The sequence below is a fragment of the Olea europaea genome, unplaced genomic scaffold (assembly GCF_002742605.1).
Source record: "Olea europaea var. sylvestris unplaced genomic scaffold, O_europaea_v1 scaffold1031, whole genome shotgun sequence".
NCBI classification, from domain to species: Eukaryota; Viridiplantae; Streptophyta; class Magnoliopsida; order Lamiales; family Oleaceae; genus Olea; species Olea europaea.
In genome coordinates, this window is record NW_019227643.1 from 444567 (window position 1) to 459645 (window position 15079).

The 15079-nt window shown below is 31.6% G+C and overlaps 1 long non-coding RNA gene across 1 annotated transcript; it reads left to right on the plus strand.

The window, feature by feature from the left end:
* Window positions 1-14074: 14074 nt before the first annotated feature.
* Window positions 14075-14855, plus strand: LOC111372798. The gene is made up of 2 exons (XR_002698826.1): window positions 14075-14178; window positions 14478-14855. It is a non-coding gene; the product is annotated as an uncharacterized LOC111372798 (long non-coding RNA).
* The last annotated feature ends 224 nt before the right edge of the window (window positions 14856-15079 follow it).

Here is a 15079-nt window from a genome sequence, read left to right on the forward strand (position 1 = left end):
TTAGTCAAATTTGATTGAAAACGAGCCAATAAACAAGACTCAAGAGCGTTGCTCCTGATGTATGCCCAATTTCGAGCAAATTCTGTCATTTAGGTCTTTGTTTATACATTTTTCCTTTTTTGGTAAATTTTGTTTTGGTTATATTTCTATCAATTTAAGTCGAATTTGAATTCCGTTTGTTGGAGGATAATACTTAAGATTATGACTTTCAATTTTAGTTATTATCTCGATTTTTTCCATTTTTGAAAAAAAAATTCTTTATTATTATTTTTTAATTTTTCCAAATTTTCCTGTATAAAACATTGTAAGCCCTATGTGGTCATATTGATTGACAGAAAAAAAATTTCGTGAGTTATTTTATTTTATTTTATGAGATTTGTTCATCTTTCTTATAACCTTCCGTTACGTCATAAATGTTGTTTCTGGAGTTTGAAGTTGCTCCTTCGAAAACAATCCGACAGAATCACATGAATGTAATAATTGATCAACAGGATCCAAAATTGTAATTCGAGCCCACCGACTTCATGATATTTCCTTAAAACGAATTTGCTGCCTTCAATGGTGCTAAAGGCGTCCAGCAATCGTTTCCCAGGATAGAACGAATTTTCGTCTCCTACGGAAGCAGCACTGCAATCTGCAGGAGTTCCAACGAACTCAACGAAATGTGTTTTACTTCGAGACAATATCAGAACGAGAGAGGGAATAAGATTCGAAGTATAGAAAGTTTGCAATGAAAATGGTGTAAACGTTCTGGTAGAAAGGCTGGCTATTTATAGACTTGTTCGTGGCCATTCAAACAGTCATCACCTTTCAGACAAACCTAAAAAATTCGAACAGATATGCTTTTCTTAAAAGTCGTGTCTGTTAAGTCGGTTAACAGTCGGCTAACAGTCGACTGTTTGGTCGGTAAACAGTCGAAACAGTCGACTGTTAAAAGAAAATAAAACACCCAGAATAAGCCAAAATTTAAATTTCATATTGTACCCAAAAATTTGATTATTTACAATTTGGCCCAAAATTTTAAATAAATTTTGTCCAAAAAGTTAATATAGTGTAAAGGACTATCCGCACCCGCACCGAACGGGACCGGCTGGCTCGACGGACGGCGGCGGTGGCGGCGGCGGCGCGCATGTAGATTTATGACCGAACCCAATAGGATATAGGTCTTCCCCCTTCCAAAGACTATTGGTACTCCTTGGGGCTCAAACCCAATTCCAAACTTCCACATTATAGATCACACCAAAGTTTCCTAACTTTCTTATGTGGGATAAGTGTTTGAAAAATCAAATTCTTCCATAATCCTTAGTTTATGTAGGTTACTTTAACACTTAATATTTCATTCAATTTTAAATGGTTTTCGATAAATAAATATATCACGTTAATCATCTCGCGGAGTAGAACGTGAATATGCTAGGTCCCGTATTAATTAAAAGGTGGGTCCCACTTAAATTTTGGCTCAAAGTTGACCCATTAACCATTTTTTCCAACAATAAAATCAATAAATTCATCAGCAAATCATCACAAACACACATAAACATCGTAAATTAAGCAAACCATCTTAGAATAGCACTAAATTCAAATTCACGAAATCTACAATAAAAAGTAATTCTTAACTTTTCAAATTTATCTTTATATATTGCTATGTTAATATATTTTTGTTTTAATGATATTTCTTCCATTATTTACTAAATTCTTCGTTTGTTGAAGTCCTGAGTATTAATTTTAGGTAATTTCCTTTGGTCCGTTAAGGTTTTAGTTAAAACACAAATTCTAAAAGAATATAAAAAGATTTAAGAGAATTTAATGAAAATAAATATTAGTGAATGAATTTAGAATGATATATTTTTATTTGTTTTTATATATGTCTATTTAATTAAATTTACATAAGATTAAAAGTATAATATAATTATATTTTTAAAAGTGAATATATATAACAATTGTGAATGTAAATAACAGTATCCAATATCCAAGATATATCCATACTTAACATGGAATTATTGTTTGTCTTCCATCTTCAATAAATATATATTCTAAGGGAATTAAAGGATTTCTCCATCCTCCTGACCAAATAGATATATTTATTTGGTGGTAGATCGTTGATCCCTTCCACATTAGGCCTTCGTTTAGCCCTTGTTTGATTATCATTATTTTCAAAAAATGATGTTTTGAATATTGAATTTTTTTGAGAATGTGTGATTAAAAAGTATGAAATTTTTTTGAGTTTACGTACAAAATATTTTATTATGTGAATCTGTGTTTGAAAATGTATATAAGAATTAAAGACTTCTAACTGTATGTATATTAAAGTGTAATTGGGACAAAACATGCATACCCATCGATGAAGGTCGGCATAGAGAGGAGATGGCATAGGCTTGTCGACAAATTGACTTGTTGACTCAAACAAATGTCCATAACGGTAATCCAACAAGAAGATCTGATGGATTTTATTATTATTACTATTATTATTATTAGGAAATGCTAGAGAAACTGACAACCCCCGATCGAAACCCCACAAATAGATGGAGGGTTCCCATTTGTTTGCGCTGGACCCCCACCTATTTGTGGGGTTTCGGTTACAGCTCCCTTGTTTCTCTAACATTTTCCTTATTATTACTATTATTTTTATTTTTATTTTTTTTTTTGATCGTACTAGGCGGGTAATAGGGGAAGAACAATGTGAGGTGCTTCCATCAATGGATAATGCCCCGCGAAGCAACTGCTGACCTTGGATTATATGGATGAGCCCATCAATTCTAGATAAGATGCTGAGACATTACCCTATATGGGTTTTCCTCTTTTAAATCTCAATTTGGGAACTAATTAGGATGAAGATTACACTTTTCCACTAATTTTTAATAAGAATTCCGTTATTGAGATCCTTGACGAGTGGTAAATTATAGGATTTCGAGGCGACTTCTCATGTGTATTCAATTTAGATCTTTAAGTAGATTTCAAAACTTTTGGGGCATACAATGTAGATTTTTATAAAAAATTTTAAAAAGTCTTTAAAAATCATAGGATAGTCAATAAAGATATTTTTGAAGTCTTCAAAAGTCACGTGTTATTCAAAATGTTAATGACTTCTAAAATATTCCCCATTTACTAACTTTCAAGTGCGAAGTACAAATATAAAATCTCACTTTTTTTCGCATTCACCCCAAAATTTTGAAATACTTTTGGAAAAAAAATTTCTATTTGTAATTTTTCTCTTTCTTCTTTCATTCTACGAACCTTATATCCATGATTAACCTTTTTTTTTCCTTCTTTTTATGTTGTGTGGGTCAATTATGAGTAAGCTATTTTCTTTTACCACGACTAGTATTGATGCATCTTTTTTTGGGCAGTGTTATTTTGATATGACTTCAATTATTTCACTTACTTCAAAGCCATGTAGCATGATATTTTGATGACTATAAACAATAATTATTTTACAGCAAAGAAATAAAGCTAGTGAATGGAAAAGATACTAATGTTTGAAGTTATATTGTGTATATTAAATATTTGAGATTTTTATTTTTCATCGTAAGTACATGTTATTGATAAGGGATAAGTTCCACATTAGTTAATTATCGAAACATAGATCAACACATAAGAGTTTGAACTATTTTTCTTAATAAGGTTGAACTTTTAATATGAAACCTCAAATTTTAATATGCGCAACTTACAAAAATACCTTTAAAATTAGGAGGTTTTTTTGGAAAAAATTATATGAAAATGTTTTGAAAATAAAAAATACAGTGTAGAATTAAATGTCACTTTCTTACTTTTATTAAAAAAGTGATGTTTGCCAATCAAAAAAGTGATAAAAATTTCAAGAGAGTGACTAAAAAAAGAAGTAAAAAATACAGTGTAAAATTAAGCGACACAATGTCAAAAAAAGTGACGTTGCACTTTTATAAGTTAAGTCAGTTACATACGATGTCACTTTTATTTTTTTTAAAAGTGATGTTTGTTACTAAAAAAATGATAGAGTTAAAAATAGTGACAAATACTAAAAAAATTACAGAAATTTTAAAAAGTGATAAAAATAACGAAAATTCAAAAAAGTGACAAATATGAAGAAGAAAAATGACAAAAATTCAAAAAAGTGATAAACACTTCAAAAAAGTGACAAATATTAAAAAAAGAAGTGACAAAAATTCAAAAAAACGATAAACACTGAAAGAAGTGAGAAACACTAATCAAAATCTAAAATGTACAATATCACTTTCTCTATCATGAAAGCTTAATTCATATTTAACACAATACAAAATAAATTAACATCTAAAAAAAAAATCTTATAAGCAAATTAAAAAACTTAGTCAAAAATGTATTGTTATATTAAAAATTAATTGTGTATTACATTTTGATTACAAAGTGGCACAACATTCTATGTCACTTTTTAATGAAAGATTACAAATAATGTAATTTGACTTTTCTTAATAAAATCTTTGATATGAAGAACTTTATCTCAGTATATTAAAGTCCAATCCTTCAAATAAATAAATAAAAGACAGACATTTAAATGGACTAACAATAAATATATGTTTCAGAGAGATTAAATGGTCTCTTTTCCTATGCCATTGAAATATGGAAAAATTCAAAAAGTGACAGAAATTCAAAAAAGTGACAAAAATATTTAACATCAATCAAATAGATCTAGAGAATTGTGAATTTTATTCTATGTATTGTCTCTTTGTAAATATGTTCCACTTCTATTGACTAAATATAGAAATTAACTTCATTTTAAGAACACGACACCCTATAAATTGAAAGTGACAAAAATTTCAAAAAGTGGCAAAAACTAAAAAAGTGATAAAACTTAAAAAAATAGTGACAAATAATGTTTAACGCCAATATAAATAGCATTAACTGTATGTCTCATTAAAATTTTAAAATAGATCCACTAAATGGTCGATTTTCTCTTTATCATTATGTTTCACTACTATTAACTAGCACATTGAATTGGATTTGGAAGAAATTCAATAAAATGATAAAAGTTTAAAAAAGTGACAAAAATTCAAAAAACGATAATAACAAAAACTAATAAAAGTGACAAAAACTAAAAAAATGTCAGATAATATTTAATACCAACTATAATTATCACCATAAAATGAGTTTGACTTCCATCTACTCAAATACATTCTCTGCTATATTATCTCCTTAAAAGCTATATCAGCACAAGAAGTTAAAAGCTAAGCTCCCCGTAAATTTACCACTATTCATTAACACATTCCAACTGCAACATGTTCATTTGGATATGAGTTTGACATTTGTTGTTCAATTTTGACATTTGAGAGACAAAAATCTATATTGATTCTTATTCATTTGGATTTCATTTGGCTTTGTAGCATATGATAGTTGTGTGTTCATTTGGGTTTCTGAAAGCAACACAACTAATTAAACAATATTATTTAGATAACAAGCAAAAACAGTAACAAAGCAAGAAAAAAACAAATAAACTTTGAAGCATTCCAAAGTGAAATTGAAATTAAAGCCATTCACAAATTTACAAGGAAATAAAGCTTAACTTTATGTTTGTAAGCTTATGAAGAAAGTTTTCTATTCTTCATTGAAGATCCTTCAACAGAACTACTTTTCCTCTTCATCAAAGTCGGTTTAGGACCACTACAATCGCTTTGTTCACCCATGCATCCGAGATCTGTAATGGTGTCGGCGCTATTAATGGATGGAGTCGCGTGGCTCACTGATGATGAGCATAACGCATTTTTTCAGAGATGAGTGGGTTGGAGCGTATTTTGAGTTGCGGCTGTATTTGATTTCTTTTTATCTGTTTTCACGCAGAAGTTACGATTAATTAGGATATTAATTAATCCTCTTTGTTTTGGGCCTTAGTTAATGATGTAGGAGGATCCGAGTCGAGTGATGCTGATTTGTCAGATAGCACGATGATGGCGCTGAGATACCATGAGATGGCGGATCGGCGCAAAGATGGAAAGTGAATGACCATTATTTCCTTAATTGGGGGAATTTGACACGTCTTTGGTAATTTGGCCATAACTTTGGCTACGGTTATCGGAATCGCTATTATGACCCCAATCCGGAAAGCTCTCTTCGGCGCGCACGTTGTGGCCACCCAGCTATGCTCGGTGGACGTTAATTTCGAGCCCAAAATCCACTATTTTTCTTTCCAAAATTCAATTTTAAGTTATTTTTTACTATTTATGGTAATATTTCGTTTCCTTTTTTCCATATGTTAGAAAACTCGAATTGAGCCAAATTTTTGGCAACTTACTTCTTTTACTTAATATTTATTTTGGTATAAGTTTGGAATTTTGCCATTTTTGATAATTTTTCAATAATTTCGTATTTCACAGCTATTTAACCCGACTTGTGGGTTAGTTTTCATCATTCTGCATTATTAATAATATTGAGTTGAATTCAGAGTATTTTCTTTGGTTTTTTGTGTCGTTCTTTCTTGTGAATCATCTGCTACAACAGGCCAATAGGATAATCACTATCATACCCGGCGTCAGTTAAGCCTTCCTGTTTTAATATAGTATCAAAGTTCATTAAATTTCAACGAGCAATTTAATCCAATTAAGACTAAAAAATGAGTACACAAATTTTAGAATTGATCTACTCAATTGAACTACCACCATGTGGGCATGTTAAGGGATAGATCACATCAACTAATTATCGAATTATAGATCAATATATAAGGGTTTGAATTACTTTTCTTAATAAGATTGACATTTTAATATGAAAACTCAAGTTTTAATAGTTATCAATGTTTTTTTTTTTTTTAGATTTATTAATTTCATGCAAAACACAAACTCTGTTATTGTCGTGATTATGATTAGACTAGACGTTGGAAAATTACAGCAATGGAGAAAAATAGAAGATGATGAAGAAGACTTGAATCACGAAAATAATATCGTTGTCCTCAAATCATATTTCCCTCCTTTCCAATGGCAAATAGTTTGTAGGATTTATCAAGCCTTGATGAAGAATACCCCAAAGCAAAAATGATCTTCAAATTGAACAAGTGAAAACTAATGTTGAATATGTAAAGTGACAGCAATTTGTTCAAAGTTTGGATGAATGTACGAATGGTTTTTAATTCATTCTCATGTATTTTGGGATGAACACTATCACATATATGTAGAATTCAACTGGCCTTACACGAAATGGTTCCATCTCTTCATAGAAAGGTGCAAGGTTTTGCCCAAAATTGCCAAAAAATTCAAAAGAAAAAAACAACCAATGGTCTCATTTATTAGCTTGTGCGTATGCGCAGTACAAACTGTGCGTACGCATAATAGAACCATTTTTGGTTCTGTTCCTGCCTAATCAAAACGTGCGTACGCACAACAAATGGCCCGTGCGTATGCATAGGCATAATTTCTTCTCGATTTTTTTCTTAAATTCATCCATTCTTTTGATTTTGAACGACAAATTTATAACATTAGAGGCAATATCCAAACACAAGAGTCTTGATTATGTTTAGGTGCTGTTACGAATCACTCATGTTATGTCAACAAGTTGTACTCTGACACTAGAAAGAGATAATTATATTTGCCATAGATATTACAGGAAACCTTGAGAGTAGGGGTGTCCAACAGGCTAAGTGGCTTGTCATCTCGTAAAAATGGGGCTCGTGGAAGCTCGGACTCATAAAATCATGAGCCCAAGCATGAAGAGCCGAACGATCTACCCATTTGGAGAGCCGAACCCGCTCGGTTCGTTCATTGGCAAGCCACTCATGGTTCTTTTTTTGCCTTTTCTTCTTCTCTCTATAAATACCCATGAACCTAACCCATTTTTTCACACAATATCTATCCACAACTCTCTCTAATGCTCTTCCACAATTATTAACAATTATACAATATACATTCATTTTTACAATTTCATCATCTTCAATTTCGATCATTCAATTTCAATTCATTCAGTTCTCACACTACAAATTCATAATTACGAATTTACAATATTAAACACATTATATTCCTTCTGCGCTCTTTATTCAAGTCTTAGGTCTGAATCTATGTGACATACAATAAATTGGAAACTGAAAAATATTTTAGATACCACAGTACACATAGATAGGCAAGAAGATATTTTGAAAGCATTATTAATGTGCGTGAAGGATTGACAAGATGCTCATATTCAACTACAAGATAAATATGTTGAATTGCATATCGTCAAGTAAGTGATAAGTGATATTTAATTTAACCATATTAATCAGAATTTGTTATTTTATAATATTGTTTTTAGTTTTCTTTAAAAAATTGTATACGTTACAAGTTGTTTGTGTACAATTTTTAACTCCACCTACTCCAAATTTAAGTAGCTGATCCCAAACCCGGATGAAGGAGCAATGCTTATATTTTATCTATTTAAAAAATAAATAAAAAATACCCGAGCTCGTGAGCCCAAGCTCCGAGCCGAGCCGAGCTGACCCCTCGACTAACAAGTCGAGCTTCTGCTTGGCTGGCTTGTAACAAGCCCAATAGAAGCTCGGCTCGTGCCAAGCTCGTGTATAAGGGCAGAGCCGGCTCTTTGCCCATTTTCACCCCTACTTGAGACTAAATTAGGTACTGTTAATTATTTGTCATTTGGAGAGGAACTTACTCTACATATGTTCCAAATTGATTTGGAAAAGCATTGGCTTTTTTGATGTTTCATAGCTGGACTTGGATTATTATCTAACAAGATTTATAGTTTGCAAGGATCTGAATAGGTAAAAATAGAAATTAGTTCTATAACAAGAAACATAGAGCTGGTAGATTTACTTCACTTGGTTTCGTTTTTCAATATTGTATTATCAGCTAATATTAATTTTTTTGTGTAGCTGTATCTTTTATTATAGGTCATGTAGTGAGGATTTCGAGTTTAGAGTATAAGGACTCCCATTGAAAGATTTTATACCTCACCTATTTTCATTGCATTTTGTCAGATAAAACCCCTGATATTTCTGGTAAATTTTAAACTTTGTCATTTAAAAATTGTGTAATAAGCATATTCTCTAAAATGAAATATTTGTAAATGATTGAGTTGATTAATATTATCTTCCCAGAGAAATTACATCCATCCATTGACATAACTAGGGAAAATAGCAGGTTTTTATTATGACCTATGACTTTTGATTTATATGAATCCACTTGGATGATGGATTTATCTGTTCAATCCTCAAGTGTTGTAAAAAAAATATCTCCGACTTCATCATTTCGATCATTCTTATTAATGCTCTAAATGGAGTAATAGGCATCCCACTTAGTCTTGCCTCATTTGGTGGAGACCCGCCATCCACAAATTTTACTTGAAATTATATCTATATAAACCCTAGAATGACAGTCTATTCAACTTAAACTGGACTCATATCAAGCATCCTATATAGAGTAAGTTAATATATGAAGCATCCTATATCTAAAGCTTCGTTACATGGTTGGACTGTGTATAGCTTCCTCATCCAGATAAATTGGGTATTCTACATGTATCAGCCATCCTAATATATTCTTACTTCTTAGTTTTGAAATAGTAAAAACATGCAGCAGCAAATAGATAACTCTCACATCGACTGTGAATCACAATAAATTTGTACTTTTGCTTGATTTTTCGATACCATTCATTTTATTATTGCTCTTGTAATAAGAATACGTCGTTTATCCCTAACGAAACACTGTTGCAATAATTTCATTGTGATTGATTTAATGACAGGAAACCACGAGAATGGCTAGAAGGGTGATGCTAGTGTTTGCTGTAATGCTACTGGTGATGAGCTCTTGTTTAACGAAAGCCGGGAAGCCACCTGTCATGGACGAAAAGCATGAGCTCGAGCATGAGGAAGAGCAGCAGCAAATGGTAACGAAGGAAAGTTGTCCTGAATCTACGCAGGATAATTATCACCATTGCATGGGCATACCAGACTTCAACAGGCATAACTAATGACGTTATTAGTAAAAGGTTCTGATGATAAAACTCCAAGAATATGTATATATGTAGATATATGGATATTTTGGTAATGAATATGTATAATATGATATGATGTTTGAATAAAACAGTGACTATGGTTTTCCAAATTATATAATGGCATGGGCTTGAAGAATCGCTTCCCAATTAGTTATATCTATATATGGCATATTAATTAATTTATTATTTAGGATCTATTTATAGTGTCTAAAAGGAGGAATAATGTTATTATCATTAGGTGGCAGCATCATCTCTACTAATGATCAATAGCATTTATCAAAATGCAAATAAATATGAAGTATGTGAATTGATAATATGAACTAATTCAAGCTAATATGTTTGTTTAAAACCTTTTTGAGGGCTACAGCTATGTGAGCAACAAGGTCTTGAACAATATAGAGAAATATGTTTTGCACTATGTTGGCATTATTAAGTTGTGAAACCTAATTATTACTGATTCGTTGAGCCAGTATGTGGATCAATCATCTCCATGATGATGTCACTATATTAAGGACAATTTAGAAATTTGTGTTCCCAAGTAAATTTGGTATTAAGATTTTGAGTCTTTATAAATTTAGGTTTTGCCTGATTCGTCTTATAAATATGTATCCATCATTATGCTTTTTAAATTATCACCATAAGAAGAGTGGGAGATATTAGAAAAGATACGTGTGAGCGATTTTTCTTGTAAACTTCTTTTCATCGTAATAAATTATTGTGGCGGCGAGAGATGTACCTCTATAAATTTAGCATCTTTTTTTTTTCTCCTAATTAATTGCCTTTGACGGTATATAATTAGGATTTCTATTTCTCAATAGGCGCTTGTAATCAGTTTGTACCCCTTAGGCCATTTACTCTTATTAGTTTGAAGACTCCAGATCCTCCTAATGTACACACTTCTTTGCTTTAAGATTGGGGTTAGTTAAAACAACCTCTCATTGTCTCAATCCACTCGTTTTCTCTCTAAGACCTCAATGTTTTCTCTCTTAGAGAGTTCTTTTTCACCTAAGGATTAGAGTTTTTTTTCCTCGCTCTTTTTCTGAGTAAGAGACTATGTCATCTCCTATAGGCTTCACAACTCCAACTCGTCTATTATATGCAGATGGTGTGTTTACTTTCTATAAGGGGCACTTTCTCAACATGCAAGGTATCTCAAATGCTTTGAAATTATATAGCTCATTATCAGGTCAATGGGTGAACAAGGACAAAATCTGGCATAATTCTTGGCAAGTCCTTCCCGGCAAGACTCACAGTTTACCCTTATTTCAGTGGCTGGAATACGGAGTGAACAATGTTGTAATTTTGAATCGATCCCTGCTTTGGAAATTCACGTGGAAGTTCATAACATCAGTCTTTTGTCTCACATTTCTGCAAAAAATGTTTGATTCGATCCGAAATTTCGAAATTCACTTGGATGTTCATAAAGATAGGAACATTTATTTTCATAATCAAATGGGTGTTGTCAAACTGTGAAATTGGTATCATGTATGAGGATACGGGGTCTTTGAGTTTCTTCTATTAATTAAGTTTAATAAACGCTTCCTACCACTTAATTAGTTAATTTTGTTAGATAATTAGATTAGACTTAGTTTGTTAATGTTATCACTTCTCCTATCTTTACTGTATATTTATATTCAAATAGATTTAGGTTAGCTAGAAAGTAGGCTATATACTTATTTCTTGTGGAGTCTATACTTGAACTCCATGTTCACGCTATTACTTGTTATGATCCATACACTGATGAGATAATAAAATCAACAACATTGACTCACAGTCCTAGTTAATTCTTGAATTAATAAGCTAACTTAAGGGAAAATAGGCCTTTTGGATGATTAGGCCTGTTGTTTCTGTAAAAGCAAGACTAGGGTTTTCATTCATAATGGTTGTTTTTTGCTAGTTAATGAAACTTTGTGGAGTTTCTCTCGATTGTTTATTCCATCTTCATATTCCGGGTAAATTATTAACATTATATTTGTAATTTTTGTTTCTTACGCTTTCTGGCTGCATCACGCCTTCGTTCCCCCTTCTCTCACTTGTGGCAGCAATACGGGAAGGAAAACAGAAAGAGATAAAGGCAGAACCAAAACCAGTTCTTGATAAAACAGAAACAACCAACGCAACAATCAAATGAAAGCAACCCTAAACTCAGTAAAAGATCAAACTAACCTGCTAATTAACTGAGGGCCTAATTGGCTAATGGCTTAATAAATCCAATGCATAAAACCGAACAAAGTAAGTAGAATGAAAAAGAAGGCAAAAAACTAAAAGCCATGTTTGTGCGTCTCAGTTGCTCACCGTCTGATGGTCATGTTTTGCATGTAACTTCATGTTTTTAACACTAATTCACTCATCTGATCCCATATTGCTTCTTAACAATTTCTTTCTCTTGCTTCCAGTAAGGCACTAACTAAAGTCAACATTTTCAAAAAATACACAAAATCGCTTCATTGTATCCCTTAAATTAATTAATCAATAATCTTTTATATAAACATAATAATGATGGTTGATCTATTCATCGACTTCTTTCAGAAAAAAATCCAGTCATCCACAACACAAACTCCGTTATTGATTACGATTAGAATAGAGTCAATATCCAAAACAAGATTATTGATTATGTATAGGTGCAGTCAGAAATCACTCATGTTATGTCAACAAGTTGCACTACAACACTAGAAAGAAATAATTATATTAGCTATAATAATATGGGAAACCCTAAGACAATATTGGGCGCTGTTAATAATGCTGTCATTTAGATAGGAATATATTATATTCTATATAATTCCAAATTGATGTGGAAAAGAACAATGCTAAATATACACTCAAAGTTTGACATTATTATTGATACTCGATTGTTTTAAAAAATGTGTGTTTTTTCTTTAAAAACTGTTTAATGTGATGTCGCCATTCTATGGAAAAACAATGCCTGTTTTGATGTTTCATGGTCGGACTTGATTTATTATCTAACAAAACTCACGGTTTGCACGGTCAGAAAATAAAGGAATTTACTTCTATTTAGAGAAGCATAGAGATAGCTAATTGACTTGACTTGGGTTTTCAATGGTGTTGTATTATCAGCTAATATTAAAATTTTCATATAGATGTATCATGTATGTAAAAGTCATTTTTAGTGACAATATTGAGTTGAGAATACAGGAACTCCCATTGAAAGGTTTTATACTTCGACCTATTATAGTTGCATTTCATCAGACAAAACCCCTAATTTTTCTTTGGACGGTAAATGTCCAACCCTCATTGTTTGAACATTGTAATAAGTATATTCTCTAAATTGAATATAAGTAAATAATTAAGGGCATCTCCAAGAAACTCTTTATTTATAAAGAACATATTACGCATTATAAAGAACATTTCTAAATTCAAGGTGTTAAAATTTTTATGCACTCTAACAATATTTTCTATTTTGACTCTTCACTTTGCCTTTCTCAATAAACATTTATTGATTTTTCCTCACATTTTATTTAACATAATTTTATATGTCAGTGGCCAATCAATTGAAGCTCTTGTTTGATCCCTATTATTTTGAAAGTACATTTGTCTTCTCTCTCTCTTTTTTTTTTCAAGCACATTCTTCAATAAAATAATATTACGTGCAAACCCAAAAATTTCTCTTATTTTTTAATAACACATTTTCCATCAATCTACTATTTCAAAATGCACTTTTAGCCAAATAACGGGGCTCAAACAAGGCATAAATATGATTTGAATAATTTAAGAAATAAAGTATTGAAATTTGTGATTTATTAAATAGAATCATTATTCATTAAGAATAAATAGTGAATTTGGCTTTCTAAATTTGGAGAGTCAAACTCATTCTCCATTTTAAAAAGTTAAAATAGAAAATCTTTTGAACATATTTTTAAAATAAAAAGCATTGTGTATTTAGAAAGTCTTTCAAGATAAGTTTATTAATATTATCTTCCTAGAGAAATTACATCCCTATCCACAGACATAACCTGGGATAGTAGCAGGATTTTTATTATGACCTTTGACTTGTGATTTATATGAATCCACTTGGATGATGGATTTATCTATTCAATCCTCAAGTGTGGTAAGAAAAAAAACTTTCCTCCAACTTCATCATTTTGATCATTCTGATTAATGCTCGAAATGGAGTAATAGGCATCCCACTTAGTCTTGCCTCATATGGTGGAGACCCCATCCACAAATTTTTCTTGAAATTTTAACTATATAAACACTCGAATGCCAGTCTATTGAACACGAACTAGGCTCATATCAAGCATCCAATACAGAGTAAGTTAATATATCAAGCATTCTATATCTGAAGCTTCATTACATAGTTGGATGGGTTGTGTATAGCTTTCCCAAATATATATTGGGTGTTCTACGTGTATGAGCCGTCCTAGTAATCTTACTGGATAAAGAGTTTTAAGATAGTAAAAACCTGCAGGGTCAAATGGATACCTCTCACATAACCACTATAAATTTGTGCTTGATTTCACTCATTTTATTATTACTCTCGTATTAAGGTTCAGGTTTATCCTTAACAAAATATTGTCTCATTAATTTCATTGTGTTTAATTTATTGACAGGAAACCAACCGCGAGAATGGACAAAAAAGGGCTGTTAGTGTTTGCTATTATGCTGCTGGTGGCGAGCTCTTGTTTAACGAAAGCCAGGAAACCACCAGCCATGGCCGAAAAGCATGAGCTTCAGCATGAGGAAGACCAGCAGAAAATGGTAACGGAGGAAACTCCTGGTTATCCTGAATCTACGCAGGATGAAAATCACCATTCCATGGACATACCAGATTTCAACAGGCATCACTAATGACGTCAGAAAATGGTTGGGATGATAAAACTCCAAGCATATGTAGATGTATGGGTGTATGAATCTTCTGGTAACGAATTATGTATAATATGATATAATTTTTAAATAAAACAGTGACTTTGGTGGTCTTACAAACTATATATTGCGATGGGCCTCAAAAATCGCTTCCAAATTAGTATATCTATATATGGCATACTAATTAATATATTACTTAGGAGGATCTATTTAGAGTGTCTAAATGGAAGTGTAACGTTATTATTAGTAAATGTCATCATCAATTTGGGTGACAATGAACACTAGAATTCATTGTAAATATTCACTGCCATCTAGTCTAGTAAGCATCTCTACTAATAATCAATAGAAT